The 12,500-nt window shown below is 62.0% G+C and overlaps 1 non-coding gene across 1 annotated transcript; it reads left to right on the top strand.

Moving 5' to 3' along the window:
* Positions 1 to 9,392: 9,392 nt before the first annotated feature.
* LOC142791838 (small subunit ribosomal RNA) lies at positions 9,393 to 11,207 on the top strand. Its single transcript, XR_012890457.1, has one exon. It is a non-coding gene; the product is annotated as a small subunit ribosomal RNA (ribosomal RNA).
* The last annotated feature ends 1,293 nt before the right edge of the window (positions 11,208 to 12,500 follow it).

Genomic DNA, 12,500 nt, shown 5'->3' with positions numbered 1-12,500 from the left:
CCCCGGCTGACGCGGTTTCGTGCCGCCCCGGCAGACGCAGTTCGGACTTAGCACTTTTCGGCTGTGCCTGGCTGGCGGCCCACTCACTCGATCGCCATGTCTGTTTGCCACAGTTTTCCCGGTGGTGCCGCACCCGGGCTCGCCCCGGCTGACGCAGTTTTCGCGCCGCCCCGGCTGACGCGGTTTCGTGCCGCCCCGGCAGACGCGGTTTTCGCGCCGCCCCGGCTGACGCGGTTTCGTGCCGCCCCGGCAGACGCAGTTCGGACTTAGCACTTTTCGGCTGTGCCTGGCTGGCGGCCCACTCACTCAATCGCCATGTCTGTTTGCCACAGTTTTCCCGGTGGTGCCGCACCCGGGCTCGCCCCGGCTGACGCAGTTTTCGCGCCGCCCCGGCTGACGCGGTTTCGTGCCGCCCCGGCAGACGCGGTTTTCGCGCCGCCCCGGCTGACGCGGTTTCGTGCCGCCCCGGCAGACGCAGTTCGGACTTAGCACTTTTCGGCTGTGCCTGGCTGGCGGCCCACTCACTCGATCGCCATGTCTGTTTGCCACAGTTTTCCCGGTGGTGCCGCACCCGGGCTCGCCCCGGCAGACGCGTTTTTTTTTTCTTTCGCCCCGGCTGACGCAGTTTTCGCGCCGCCCCGGCTGACGCGGTTTCGTGCCGCCCCGGCAGACGCGGTTTTTTGCGCCGCCCCGGCTGACGCGGTTTTTGCCGCCCCGGCTGACGCAGTTCGGACTTAGCACTTTTCGGCTGTGCCTGGCTGGCGGCCCACTCACTCGATCGCCATGTCTGTTTGCCACAGTTTTCCCGGTGGTGCCGCACCCGGGCTCGCCCCGGCTGACGCAGTTTTCGCGCCGCCCCGGCTGACGCGGTTTCGTGCCGCCCCGGCAGACGCGGTTTTCGCGCCGCCCCGGCTGACGCGGTTTCGTGCCGCCCCGGCAGACGCAGTTCGGACTTAGCACTTTTCGGCTGTGCCTGGCTGGCGGCCCACTCACTCGATCGCCATGTCTGTTTGCCACAGTTTTCCCGGTGGTGCCGCACCCGGGCTCGCCCCGGCTGACGCAGTTTTCGCGCCGCCCCGGCTGACGCGGTTTCGTGCCGCCCCGGCAGACGCGGTTTTCGCGCCGCCCCGGCTGACGCGGTTTCGTGCCGCCCCGGCAGACGCAGTTCGGACTTAGCACTTTTCGGCTGTGCCTGGCTGGCGGCCCACTCACTCGATCGCCATGTCTGTTTGCCACAGTTTTCCCGGTGGTGCCGCACCCGGGCTCGCCCCGGCAGACGCGTTTTTTTTTTTCTTTCGCCCCGGCTGACGCAGTTTTCGCGCCGCCCCGGCTGACGCGGTTTCGTGCCGCCCCGGCAGACGCGGTTTTTTTGCGCCGCCCCGGCTGACGCGGTTTTTGCCGCCCCGGCTGACGCAGTTCGGACTTGGCACTTTTTGGCTGAGCCTGGCTGGTGGCCCACTCACTCGATCGCCATGTCTGTTAGCCACAGTTTTCCCGGTGGTGCCGCACCCGGGCTCGCCCCGGCTGACGCAGTTTTCGCGCCGCCCCGGCAGACGCGGTTTTCGCGCCGCCCCGGCTGACGCGGTTTTTGCCGCCCCGGCTGACGCAGTTCGGACTTGGCACTTTTTGGGCTGAGCCTGGCTGGCGGCCCACTCACTCGATCGCCATGTCTGTTTGCCACAGTCTTCCCGGTGGTGCCGCACCCGGGCTCGCCCCGGCAGACGCGTTTTTTTTTTCTTTCGCCCCGGCAGACGTGGTTCCCCCCCCCCCCCCTTTTCGCTCGCCCCGGCTGACGAGGTTTTCGCGCCGCCCCGGCTGACGCAGTTTTCGCGCCGCCCCGGCTGACGCGGTTTCGTGCCGCCCCGGCTGACGCGGTTTTCGCGCCGCCCCGGCTGACGCGGTTTTTGCGTCGCCCCGGCTGACACGGTTCGGACTTTGCACTTTTCGGCTGTGCCTGGCTGGCGGCCCACTCACTCGATCGCCATGTCTGTTTGCCACAGTTTTCCCGGTGGTGCCGCACCCGGGCTCGCCCCGGCTGACGCAGTTTTCGCGCCGCCCCGGCAGACGCGGTTTTCGCGCCGCCCCGGCTGACGCGGTTTCGTGCCGCCCCGGCAGACGCAGTTCGGACTTAGCACTTTTCGGCTGTGCCTGGCTGGCGGCCCACTCACTCGATCGCCATGTCTGTTTGCCACAGTTTTCCCGGTGGTGCCGCACCCGGGCTCGCCCCGGCTGACGCAGTTTTCGCGCCGCCCCGGCTGACGCGGTTTCGTGCCGCCCCGGCAGACGCGGTTTTCGCGCCGCCCCGGCTGACGCGGTTTCGTGCCGCCCCGGCAGACGCAGTTCGGACTTAGCACTTTTCGGCTGTGCCTGGCTGGCGGCCCACTCACTCGATCGCCATGTCTGTTTGCCACAGTTTTCCCGGTGGTGCCGCACCCGGGCTCGCCCCGGCAGACGCGTTTTTTTTTTTTCTTTCGCCCCGGCTGACGCAGTTTTCGCGCCGCCCCGGCTGACGCGGTTTCGTGCCGCCCCGGCAGACGCGGTTTTTTGCGCCGCCCCGGCTGACGCGGTTTTTGCCGCCCCGGCTGACGCAGTTCGGACTTAGCACTTTTCGGCTGTGCCTGGCTGGCGGCCCACTCACTCGATCGCCATGTCTGTTTGCCACAGTTTTCCCGGTGGTGCCGCACCCGGGCTCGCCCCGGCTGACGCAGTTTTCGCGCCGCCCCGGCTGACGCGGTTTCGTGCCGCCCCGGCAGACGCGGTTTTCGCGCCGCCCCGGCTGACGCGGTTTCGTGCCGCCCCGGCAGACGCAGTTCGGACTTAGCACTTTTCGGCTGTGCCTGGCTGGCGGCCCACTCACTCGATCGCCATGTCTGTTTGCCACAGTTTTCCCGGTGGTGCCGCACCCGGGCTCGCCCCGGCTGACGCAGTTTTCGCGCCGCCCCGGCTGACGCGGTTTCGTGCCGCCCCGGCAGACGCGGTTTTCGCGCCGCCCCGGCTGACGCGGTTTCGTGCCGCCCCGGCAGACGCAGTTCGGACTTAGCACTTTTCGGCTGTGCCTGGCTGGCGGCCCACTCACTCGATCGCCATGTCTGTTTGCCACAGTTTTCCCGGTGGTGCCGCACCCGGGCTCGCCCCGGCAGACGCGTTTTTTTTTTTCTTTCGCCCCGGCTGACGCAGTTTTCGCGCCGCCCCGGCTGACGCGGTTTCGTGCCGCCCCGGCAGACGCGGTTTTTTTGCGCCGCCCCGGCTGACGCGGTTTTTGCCGCCCCGGCTGACGCAGTTCGGACTTGGCACTTTTTGGCTGAGCCTGGCTGGTGGCCCACTCACTCGATCGCCATGTCTGTTAGCCACAGTTTTCCCGGTGGTGCCGCACCCGGGCTCGCCCCGGCTGACGCAGTTTTCGCGCCGCCCCGGCAGACGCGGTTTTCGCGCCGCCCCGGCTGACGCGGTTTTTGCCGCCCCGGCTGACGCAGTTCGGACTTGGCACTTTTTGGGCTGAGCCTGGCTGGCGGCCCACTCACTCGATCGCCATGTCTGTTTGCCACAGTCTTCCCGGTGGTGCCGCACCCGGGCTCGCCCCGGCAGACGCGTTTTTTTTTTCTTTCGCCCCGGCAGACGTGGTTCCCCCCCCCCCCCCTTTTCGCTCGCCCCGGCTGACGAGGTTTTCGCGCCGCCCCGGCTGACGCAGTTTTCGCGCCGCCCCGGCTGACGCGGTTTCGTGCCGCCCCGGCTGACGCGGTTTTCGCGCCGCCCCGGCTGACGCGGTTTTTGCGTCGCCCCGGCTGACACGGTTCGGACTTTGCACTTTTCGGCTGTGCCTGGCTGGCGGCCCACTCACTCGATCGCCATGTCTGTTTGCCACAGTTTTCCCGGTGGTGCCGCACCCGGGCTTGCCCCGGCAGACGCGTTTTTTTTTTTCCTTCGCCCCGGCAGACGTGGTTCCCCCCCCCCCTCCGTCTTTCTTTTTGTTTTTTTTTTTCGCCGCGGCTGAAGTGGATTTTTCGGTGCCTCGACGCCCCGGTAGTCGCGGTTTTTCCGTTTCCGCACGGCCCCGGCTGACGCTGCTCGGTCACAGTCGCCTTTTGTGAGGATTGCAGACTTCTTGAGCGCGGGTGTTTTTTTTTGTTGTTGTTGTTGTTTTATTACGCATTCGCTCCAGCAGACGCTGTTTAGACTTTTTGTTTCCTCTTTTATCCTGCGACGAGGTGACGAGGTTTATTCGGTGCCCCGCCGCCCCGGCTGAAGTGATTTTTCCTGTCCCGTGCCGCCCCGGCTGACGCGGTTGGGACTTCGCGTTTGTTCGGCCGCCACGGGTTTTGGCGCACTCGCTCGGTTGCTTGTTGTTGCCACTTGTTGCGAACCCAGGTTTCTTGAGCGAGCGCGGGCGTTTTTTCTTCCTTTCTTTCTTTGTTCTATGTGTTAGCGAATCGGCCTTTAATATCACACGAGGACTCACAACCAACAATTTTCAGTTTGAAGTGTAAAAAATCTGCAGGTGTTGACGTAACTGACTTGCCCCGTACCCTTGAGTACATCCATGAAGTTCTCGTAGTACTACTAAATCGCATTATTCCAAGTGGAGAAATTCCCATAAACTTGCAAACCTCTACACGAAAATCGGTGCGCGTGATAAAGTTGAAAATTATCGTCCGATATCAAATGTGCCTTCTATAACACAAATTCTAGGAAAAAAAAAAAAAAAACACTTGTTCGCCGTTTTCTGCGCCGTGACTGGCAGCACTCCGGCGAAGCGAAACGGGGTCGATTCGAGCACGATATCGGCGTCTTTCGACGTGCTCGCCGGCGACCGTCGCACGAGTACGTCGCACGAGCGCGTCTGCCGGGGCGCCGTTTGCGAAGCCGACGCAAAAGTGGGAACCGCCGCTCGGATGATCGCCGCTTTCGGCAGAGTGAGTGTTGGCACTCCGGGGAAGCGAAACAGCGTGAATGCGCCCACGAAATCGGCGTATTTTGAAGTGCCCGCCGGCGACCGTCGCACGAGTACGGTAAACCGCGTCAGCCGGGGCGTAGTTCGGGACGCCGACGAAAAAGTGGGAAGCGCAACTCGGATCTTCGCCGTTTTTGCAGGAGTGAGTGGCGGCCCTCCTGCGAGACCAAGAAGCATCGATTCGTGCACGAATTCGGCGCCTTTCGACGTGATCGCCGGCGACCGTCGCTCGAGTAGGGCAAACCGCGTCTGCCGGGGCGGGCTTCGGGACGCCGATGCGAAAGTGGGAAACGCTGCTCGGATGTTCGCCGTTTTTGGCCGAGTGAGTGCTGGCACTCGGGCGAAGCCAAACGGGGCCGATTACGGCACGATATCGGCGTCTTTCGACGTGCCCGGCGGCGACCGTCGCACGAGTACGGTAAACCGCGTCAGCCCGGGCGGAGTTCGGGACGCCGATGCGAAAGTGGAGAACGCCGCTCGGATCTTCGCCGTTTTTGGAGGAGTGAGTGGCGGCACTCCGGAGAAGCCAAGGAGCGCCAATTAGCGCACGATATCGGCGTCTTTCGACGCGCTCGCCGGCGACCGTCGAACGAGTAGGGCAAACCGCGTCTGCCGGGGCGGGGTTTACGACGCCGACGCAAAAGTGGGAACCGCCGCTCGGATGTTGGCCGTTTTTGGCAGAGTGAGTGCTGGCACACCGGCGACGCGAAAGAGCGCGAAAGCGCCCACGAAAGTGGCGTATTTGGACGTGCTTGACGGCGACCGCTGCAGGAGTACGAAAAACCACGTCAGCCGGGGCGAGCGACCCACGGCGGTCTGGGTGCTTATCGCTGCTATTATAGGGGCACCCCGGCAGACGCAGAAAAAAAAAATTTTTTTTCGACCTTCTTTTTTGCTGGTCGAGCTCGGGTAACCCAGGTCGCAATGGGAGCCGCGCACGAAAGCGGCGTCGCGAGACGCGTTCGCGGTCGCTAGTCGCACGAGCTCGGCAACCGCGTCAGCCGGCGCGGAGTTCGGGATGCCGACGGCTAAGTGGGTACCGCTGCTCGGATGTTCGCCGTTTTTGGCCGAGTGAGTGCTGGCACTCCGGCGAAGCGAAACGGGGCCGATTCGGGCACGATATCGGCGTATTTCGACGTGCTCGCCGGCGACCGTCGCACGAGTACGGCAAAGCGCGTCTGCCGGGGCGAGGTTTGCGATGCCGACGAAAAAGTGGGAAGCGCCGCTCGGATCTTCGCCGTTTTTGCAGGAGTGAGTGGCGGCCCTCCTGCGAGACCAAGAAGCATCGACTCGCGCACGATATCGGTGTCTTTCGACGTGCCCGCCGGCCACCGCCGCACGAGTACGGCAAACCGCGTATGCCGGGGCGGGGTTGGCGACGCCGACGCAAAAGTGGGAACCGCCACTAGGATGTTCGCCGTTTTTGGCAGAGTGAGTGCTGGCACACCGGCGACGCGAAAGAGCGCGAAAGCGCCCACGAAAGTGGCGTATTTGGACGTGCTTGACGGCGACCGCTGCAGGAGTACGAAAAACCACGTCAGCCGGGGCGAGCGACCCACGGCGGTCTGGGTGCTTATCGCTGCTATTATAGGGGCACCCCGGCAGACGCAGAAAAAAAAAATTTTTTTTCGACCTTCTTTTTTGCTGGTCGAGCTCGGGTAACCCAGGTCGCAATGGGAGCCGCGCACGAAAGCGGCGTCGCGAGACGCGTTCGCGGTCGCTAGTCGCACGAGCTCGGCAACCGCGTCAGCCGGCGCGGAGTTCGGGATGCCGACGGCTAAGTGGGTACCGCTGCTCGGATGTTCGCCGTTTTTGGCCGAGTGAGTGCTGGCACTCCGGCGAAGCGAAACGGGGCCGATTCGGGCACGATATCGGCGTATTTCGACGTGCTCGCCGGCGACCGTCGCACGAGTACGGCAAAGCGCGTCTGCCGGGGCGAGGTTTGCGATGCCGACGAAAAAGTGGGAAGCGCCGCTCGGATCTTCGCCGTTTTTGCAGGAGTGAGTGGCGGCCCTCCTGCGAGACCAAGAAGCATCGACTCGCGCACGATATCGGTGTCTTTCGACGTGCCCGCCGGCCACCGCCGCACGAGTACGGCAAACCGCGTATGCCGGGGCGGGGTTGGCGACGCCGACGCAAAAGTGGGAACCGCCACTAGGATGTTCGCCGTTTTTGGCAGAGTGAGTGCTGGCACTCCGGCGAAGCGAAAGAGCGCGAATGCGCCCACGAAAGTGGCGTGTTTGGACGTGCTTGACGACGACCACCGCAGGAAAACGAAAAACCACGTCAGCCGGGGCGAGCGACCCATGGCGGTCTGGGTGCTTATCGCTGCTATTATAGGGGCACCCCGGCAGACGCAAAAAAAAAAAAAATTTTTTTCGACATTCTTTCTTGCTCGTCGACCTCGGGTGACCCAGGTCGCAGTGGGAGCCGCGCACGAAAGCGGCGTCGCGAGACGGCTTCGCGGTCGCTAGTCGCACGAGCTCGGCAACCGCGTCTGCCGGGGCGGAGTTCGGGACGCCGACGGCTAAGTGGGAACCGCCGCTCGGATGTTCGCCGTTTGTGGCCGAGTGAGTGCTGGCACTCCGGCGAAGCCAAACGGGGCCGATTCCGGCACGATATCGGCGTCTTTCTACGTGCTCGCCGGCGACCGTCGCACGAGTACGGCAAAGTGCGTCTGCCGGGGCGGGGTTTGCGACGCGTACGCAATAGTGAGAACCGTCGCTCGGATGTTCGTCGTCTTTCGCCGAGCCAGTGCTGGCACTCCGGCGAAGCCGAACGGAGCCGATTCGGGCACGATATCGGCGTCTTTCCACGTGCTCGCCGGCGACCGTCGCACGAGTACGGTAAACCGCGTCAGCCGGGGCGGAGTTCGGGACGCCGATGCGAAAGTGGGAAGCGCCGCTCGGATCTTCGCCGTTTTTGGAGGAGTCAGTGGCGGCACTCCGGTGAAGCCAAGGTGCGCCAATTCGCGCACGATATCGGCGTCTTTCGACGTGCCCGCCGGCCACCGTCGCACGAGTACGGCAAACCTCGTCTGCCGGGGCGGGGTTTGCGACGCCGACGCAAAAGTGGGAACCGCCGCTCGGATGTTCGCCGTTTTTGGCAGAGTGAGTGCTGGCACTCCGGCGAAGCGAAAGAGCGTGAATGCGCCCACGAAAGTAGCGTATTTGGACGTGCTTGACGGCGACCGCCGCAGGAGTACGAAAAACCACGTCAGCCGGGGCGAGCGACCCACGGCGGTCTGGGTGCTTATCGCTGCTATTATAGGGGCACCCCGGCAGACGCAGAAAGAAAAAAAAAAAAAAATGGGGACATGGCGTGCGTCACCGTGCGGCTTCGCAGCGTTGCCGAAGTCGCCGAGCCCTTCGACTGAGCCGAACGGCGGACAGGGAACGTTGGTCGGCCGTTCTAACCTGTCGGTGCCACGCCGAGACGTCGTTAAGGAAAACCGCGTCGTGGGCCTCTACGACGCCGTCGAGTCGTTGTACGTTTGGTGTCCAGCGTGTCGGCGGCGAGTAGCGGACACGTCGTTCACGACTTCGGTCTTTCGCAGTCGACGCGAACTTGCGGAGAGTCGTGGTGCCTCACGTTTTCGGCAGAAACCGCGGCGGAATTTTCCCGTGCGTGCGCGCACGACCTCGGTGCTGTGCCGTCAGCGTAGTGTTGCACAAACTCGTGGCCTACCCAAGGTGCGGTACGTTTGCGGCCGTATCCTCGGTGGGAATTTCGTGAGTAGGGTCGCAAATTCTACGACCTCGGCGGGTTTGAGAGCGACGTAGACTTGTGGCACGCTCAACGTGCCACACGTTTCGGGGCACACCCGCGGTGAAATTTTCTCGAGTACGCTCGTATTAGTGCCCAAGGAGGTCTGGGTACTTATCGCTGCTATTATGTGGGGGTTCTCGTGAGCGGCGTACGCGAAAGCGACCGGGTGTCTGATATGCGGCGGGCTTCGGCCTCGTCAAGCGTGTCCTCGGGTCTGCTCCAGGGGAATCCACGGCAGTCGTCTGCAGCCTCATCCGCTTGATGCGTTAGGGGCTGGTTGTCGGACGGTGCCGTTTTACCACGATATCGAGGTGTGTTCCGTGTCGTCCTCGGGCGATTCAGATGCGAAAGCGCCGAAGACGCGGGCGTGACCCGTCGTCTGGCGGCTTTGCAGTCTCGGCTCCGTTGCTAGTTCCGGCCGGTCCACCGACAGTGCAGCGGGCTTGGGCAACCCGCACGGCGCGACCGAGTCGATGCAACGAAAAAGAGCGAGCATGAACGTGCTTCTTGCCGCACGGCTCCCACTCGTCTTTCGGGAAGGTTGTGCCGTAGCGAGCTCGAACGCCGTCATCTCGGAGTGCAAAATAAGCGTGTTGGGGCGCCTGAAGGTGGCCTCCGCCGCACACAGACTGCGTCCGGCCCGCCGAAGGCGAGGACGGACGCGCAGTCGAACGATTACCTGGTTGATCCTGCCAGTAATCATATGCTTGTCTCAAAGATTAAGCCATGCATGTCTAAGTACATGCCGAAATAAGGCGAAACCGCGAATGGCTCATTAAATCAGTTATGGTTCCTTAGATCGTTTCTTCCTACTTGGATAACTGTGGCAATTCTAGAGCTAATACATGCAGTGAGCCTGGAGCCCTTTGGGTAACGGGTGCTTTTATTAGACCAAGATCGATCGGGTTTCGGCCCGTATTGTGTGGTGACTCTGGATAACTTTGTGCTGATCGCATGGCCACGAGCCGGCGACGTTTCTTTCAAGTGTCTGCCTTATCAACTTTCGATGGTAGGTTACTTGCTTACCATGGTTGTTACGGGTAACGGAGAATCAGGGTTCGATTCCGGAGAGGGAGCCTGAGAAACGGCTACCACATCCAAGGAAGGCAGCAGGCGCGCAAATTACCCACTCCCGGCACGGGGAGGTAGTGACGAAAAATAACAATACGGGACTCTTTTGAGGCCCCGTAATTGAAATGAGTACACTCTAAATCCTTTAACGAGGATCAATTGGAGGGCAAGTCTGGTGCCAGCAGCCGCGGTAATTCCAGCTCCAATAGCGTATACTAAAGCTGCTGCAGTTAAAAAGCTCGTAGTTGGATCTCAGTTCCAGACGAGTAGTGCATCTACCCGATGCGACGGCTCGGACTGAACATCATGCCGGTTCTTTCTTGGTGCACTTCATTGTGTGCCTCGAGATGGCCGGTGCTTTTACTTTGAAAAAATTAGAGTGCTCAACGCAGGCGAGTCGCCTGAATAAACTTGCATGGAATAATAGAACAAGACCTCGTTTCTGTTCTGTTGGTTTTTGGAATACGAGGTAATGATTAAGAGGGACGGACGGGGGCATTCGTATTGCGGCGCTAGAGGTGAAATTCTTGGACCGTCGCAAGACGAACTACTGCGAAAGCATTTGCCAAGAATGTTTTCATTGATCAAGAACGAAAGTCAGAGGTTCGAAGGCGATCAGATACCGCCCTAGTTCTGACCATAAACGATGCCAACCAGCGATCCGCCTGAGTTACTCAAATGACTCGGCGGGCAGCTTCCGGGAAACCAAAGTATTTGGGTTCCGGGGGAAGTATGGTTGCAAAGCTGAAACTTAAAGGAATTGACGGAAGGGCACCACCAGGAGTGGAGCCTGCGGCTTAATTTGACTCAACACGGGAAAACTTACCCGGCCCGGACACTGGGAGGATTGACAGATTGAGAGCTCTTTCTTGATTCGGTGGATGGTGGTGCATGGCCGTTCTTAGTTGGTGGAGCGATTTGTCTGGTTAATTCCGATAACGAACGAGACTCTAGCCTATTAAATAGGTGCGGGGTTCCCAGCACCTTACAACCTTCTTAGAGGGACAAGCGGCTCCTAGCCGCACGAAACAGAGCAATAACAGGTCTGTGATGCCCTTAGATGTCCGGGGCCGCACGCGCGCTACACTGAAGGAAGCAGCGTGTCTTTATCCCTGTCTGAAAAGACTGGGTAACCCGTGGAACTTCTTTCGTGATTGGGATAGGGGCTTGCAATTGTTCCCCTTGAACGAGGAATTCCCAGTAAGCGCGAGTCATAAGCTCGCGTTGATTACGTCCCTGCCCTTTGTACACACCGCCCGTCGCTACTACCGATTGAATGATTTAGTGAGGTCTTCGGACCGATGTCCGGCGCGGCCTTTCGGTTGCGCCGGTCTGTTGGAAAGATGACCAAACTTGATCATTTAGAGGAAGTAAAAGTCGTAACAAGGTTTCCGTAGGTGAACCTGCGGAAGGATCATTAACGGATTGTGAAGGGTGAGCGCCTCAGCTGCGTCTGCGCCCGACACTTTCTGCCGCTGACCCCGTTTGGACGCGGGGTCGGCTTTTCCCCACGGGGCTGCCTGAATGTGGAGCGGCACCCCGTGACAAATTGTTGCGCCCAGCGGACGCCAACACCGCGACCTTGGACGGTCGGCCAGGTGGCGGACGCGGGTACAAACGGCGCAACGCACTCATAGGTCGGCTTTCGACCCGCCACTGCACCGTGGCTCGAAGCGCTCGAAATGCGCGACCCGACCGCTGCGGGACCGCCTAGTACTGTAAACAGGAGCGGCGGAGCGCGAACGGCGAGTCGTGGTTACGTCGGTAGAAGGCGAGGCTGCGCGTTCCCGAAACGCCAGCCGAGTGCCCTCCCGACCGTTCGAGCGTGCAAGAACGAGACCCGACAATCGCGCGGCGACTGCCAAGTACGAGAGGAACGGCACAAGCGTCGGCGGTCGGTCAAGGAACTGGCGATGTGACGGGTCCGCTGTGCACCAGTGCATACCGTCCCGCCGTCCGCGGCAAGCGCCTCCGCGTCCTCGGGTGACGGAGGCTGCCGGTCGGTTCTTGCAGGCGAGGGATCTCGCTGGCACCGGTTCGCGTTGACGCGCGGCCGGTCATGGCACGGCGATGCGACGGCCGAGGTGCGCAGTACTCGATGGAGGAACCGCACGCTCCGATGACCGTCCCGCCCTCCGCGGCGTATGCGTACCGACCGTAATGGTTGCAGCAGCGCCGGCCGGCTTTTGAATTCGCCACACGAAACACGGTGCGAGATCGCGGTTAGGGGAGCGTCGACGTTGCCAGGCGTTTTGCTTGCTGCCGAGGGAAAGGCGGCACGGCCACGTCGCGCTCGTCGCGATTAGCGGGTCTGCGCGCTTTGGGAAGGTGCCGCAACGACTTGCCGAAAGAGGAAGCACGGAAGAACGAGGGACTTGGACGTCCCGACAATTGAACGCACTTGCGGCCAGGCCCTTGCTGGCTTCGTTCTTCCGCCTCGAGTAGGCTCGTACGCGGCTCCGGCGCCGAAAGTGGTCCTTGGCACCGACTTCGGTGGACGTGGGAAGTGCCGCGCAAGTACGGCGCGCCTGGCTCCACCTGTTGGCTAAAGTAGGCAGCCGGATCGGCATTTTGGTGTGCGGTGGCAAACCGTGGATGCGAAAAAAGCTTGTGCGATTTCGTGGAACAAAAAGCGGGGGTCCCCCTTTTTATGCGGAGGAGACCGACCCGCCTGCCGTGGTGAACCGCGACGCCACGGTAAAAACGGGAGAGG

This window comes from Rhipicephalus microplus, unplaced genomic scaffold (genome assembly GCF_043290135.1).
Source record: "Rhipicephalus microplus isolate Deutch F79 unplaced genomic scaffold, USDA_Rmic scaffold_190, whole genome shotgun sequence".
NCBI classification, from domain to species: Eukaryota; Metazoa; Arthropoda; class Arachnida; order Ixodida; family Ixodidae; genus Rhipicephalus; species Rhipicephalus microplus.
This window is presented reverse-complemented; position numbering and strand designations above follow the sequence as displayed.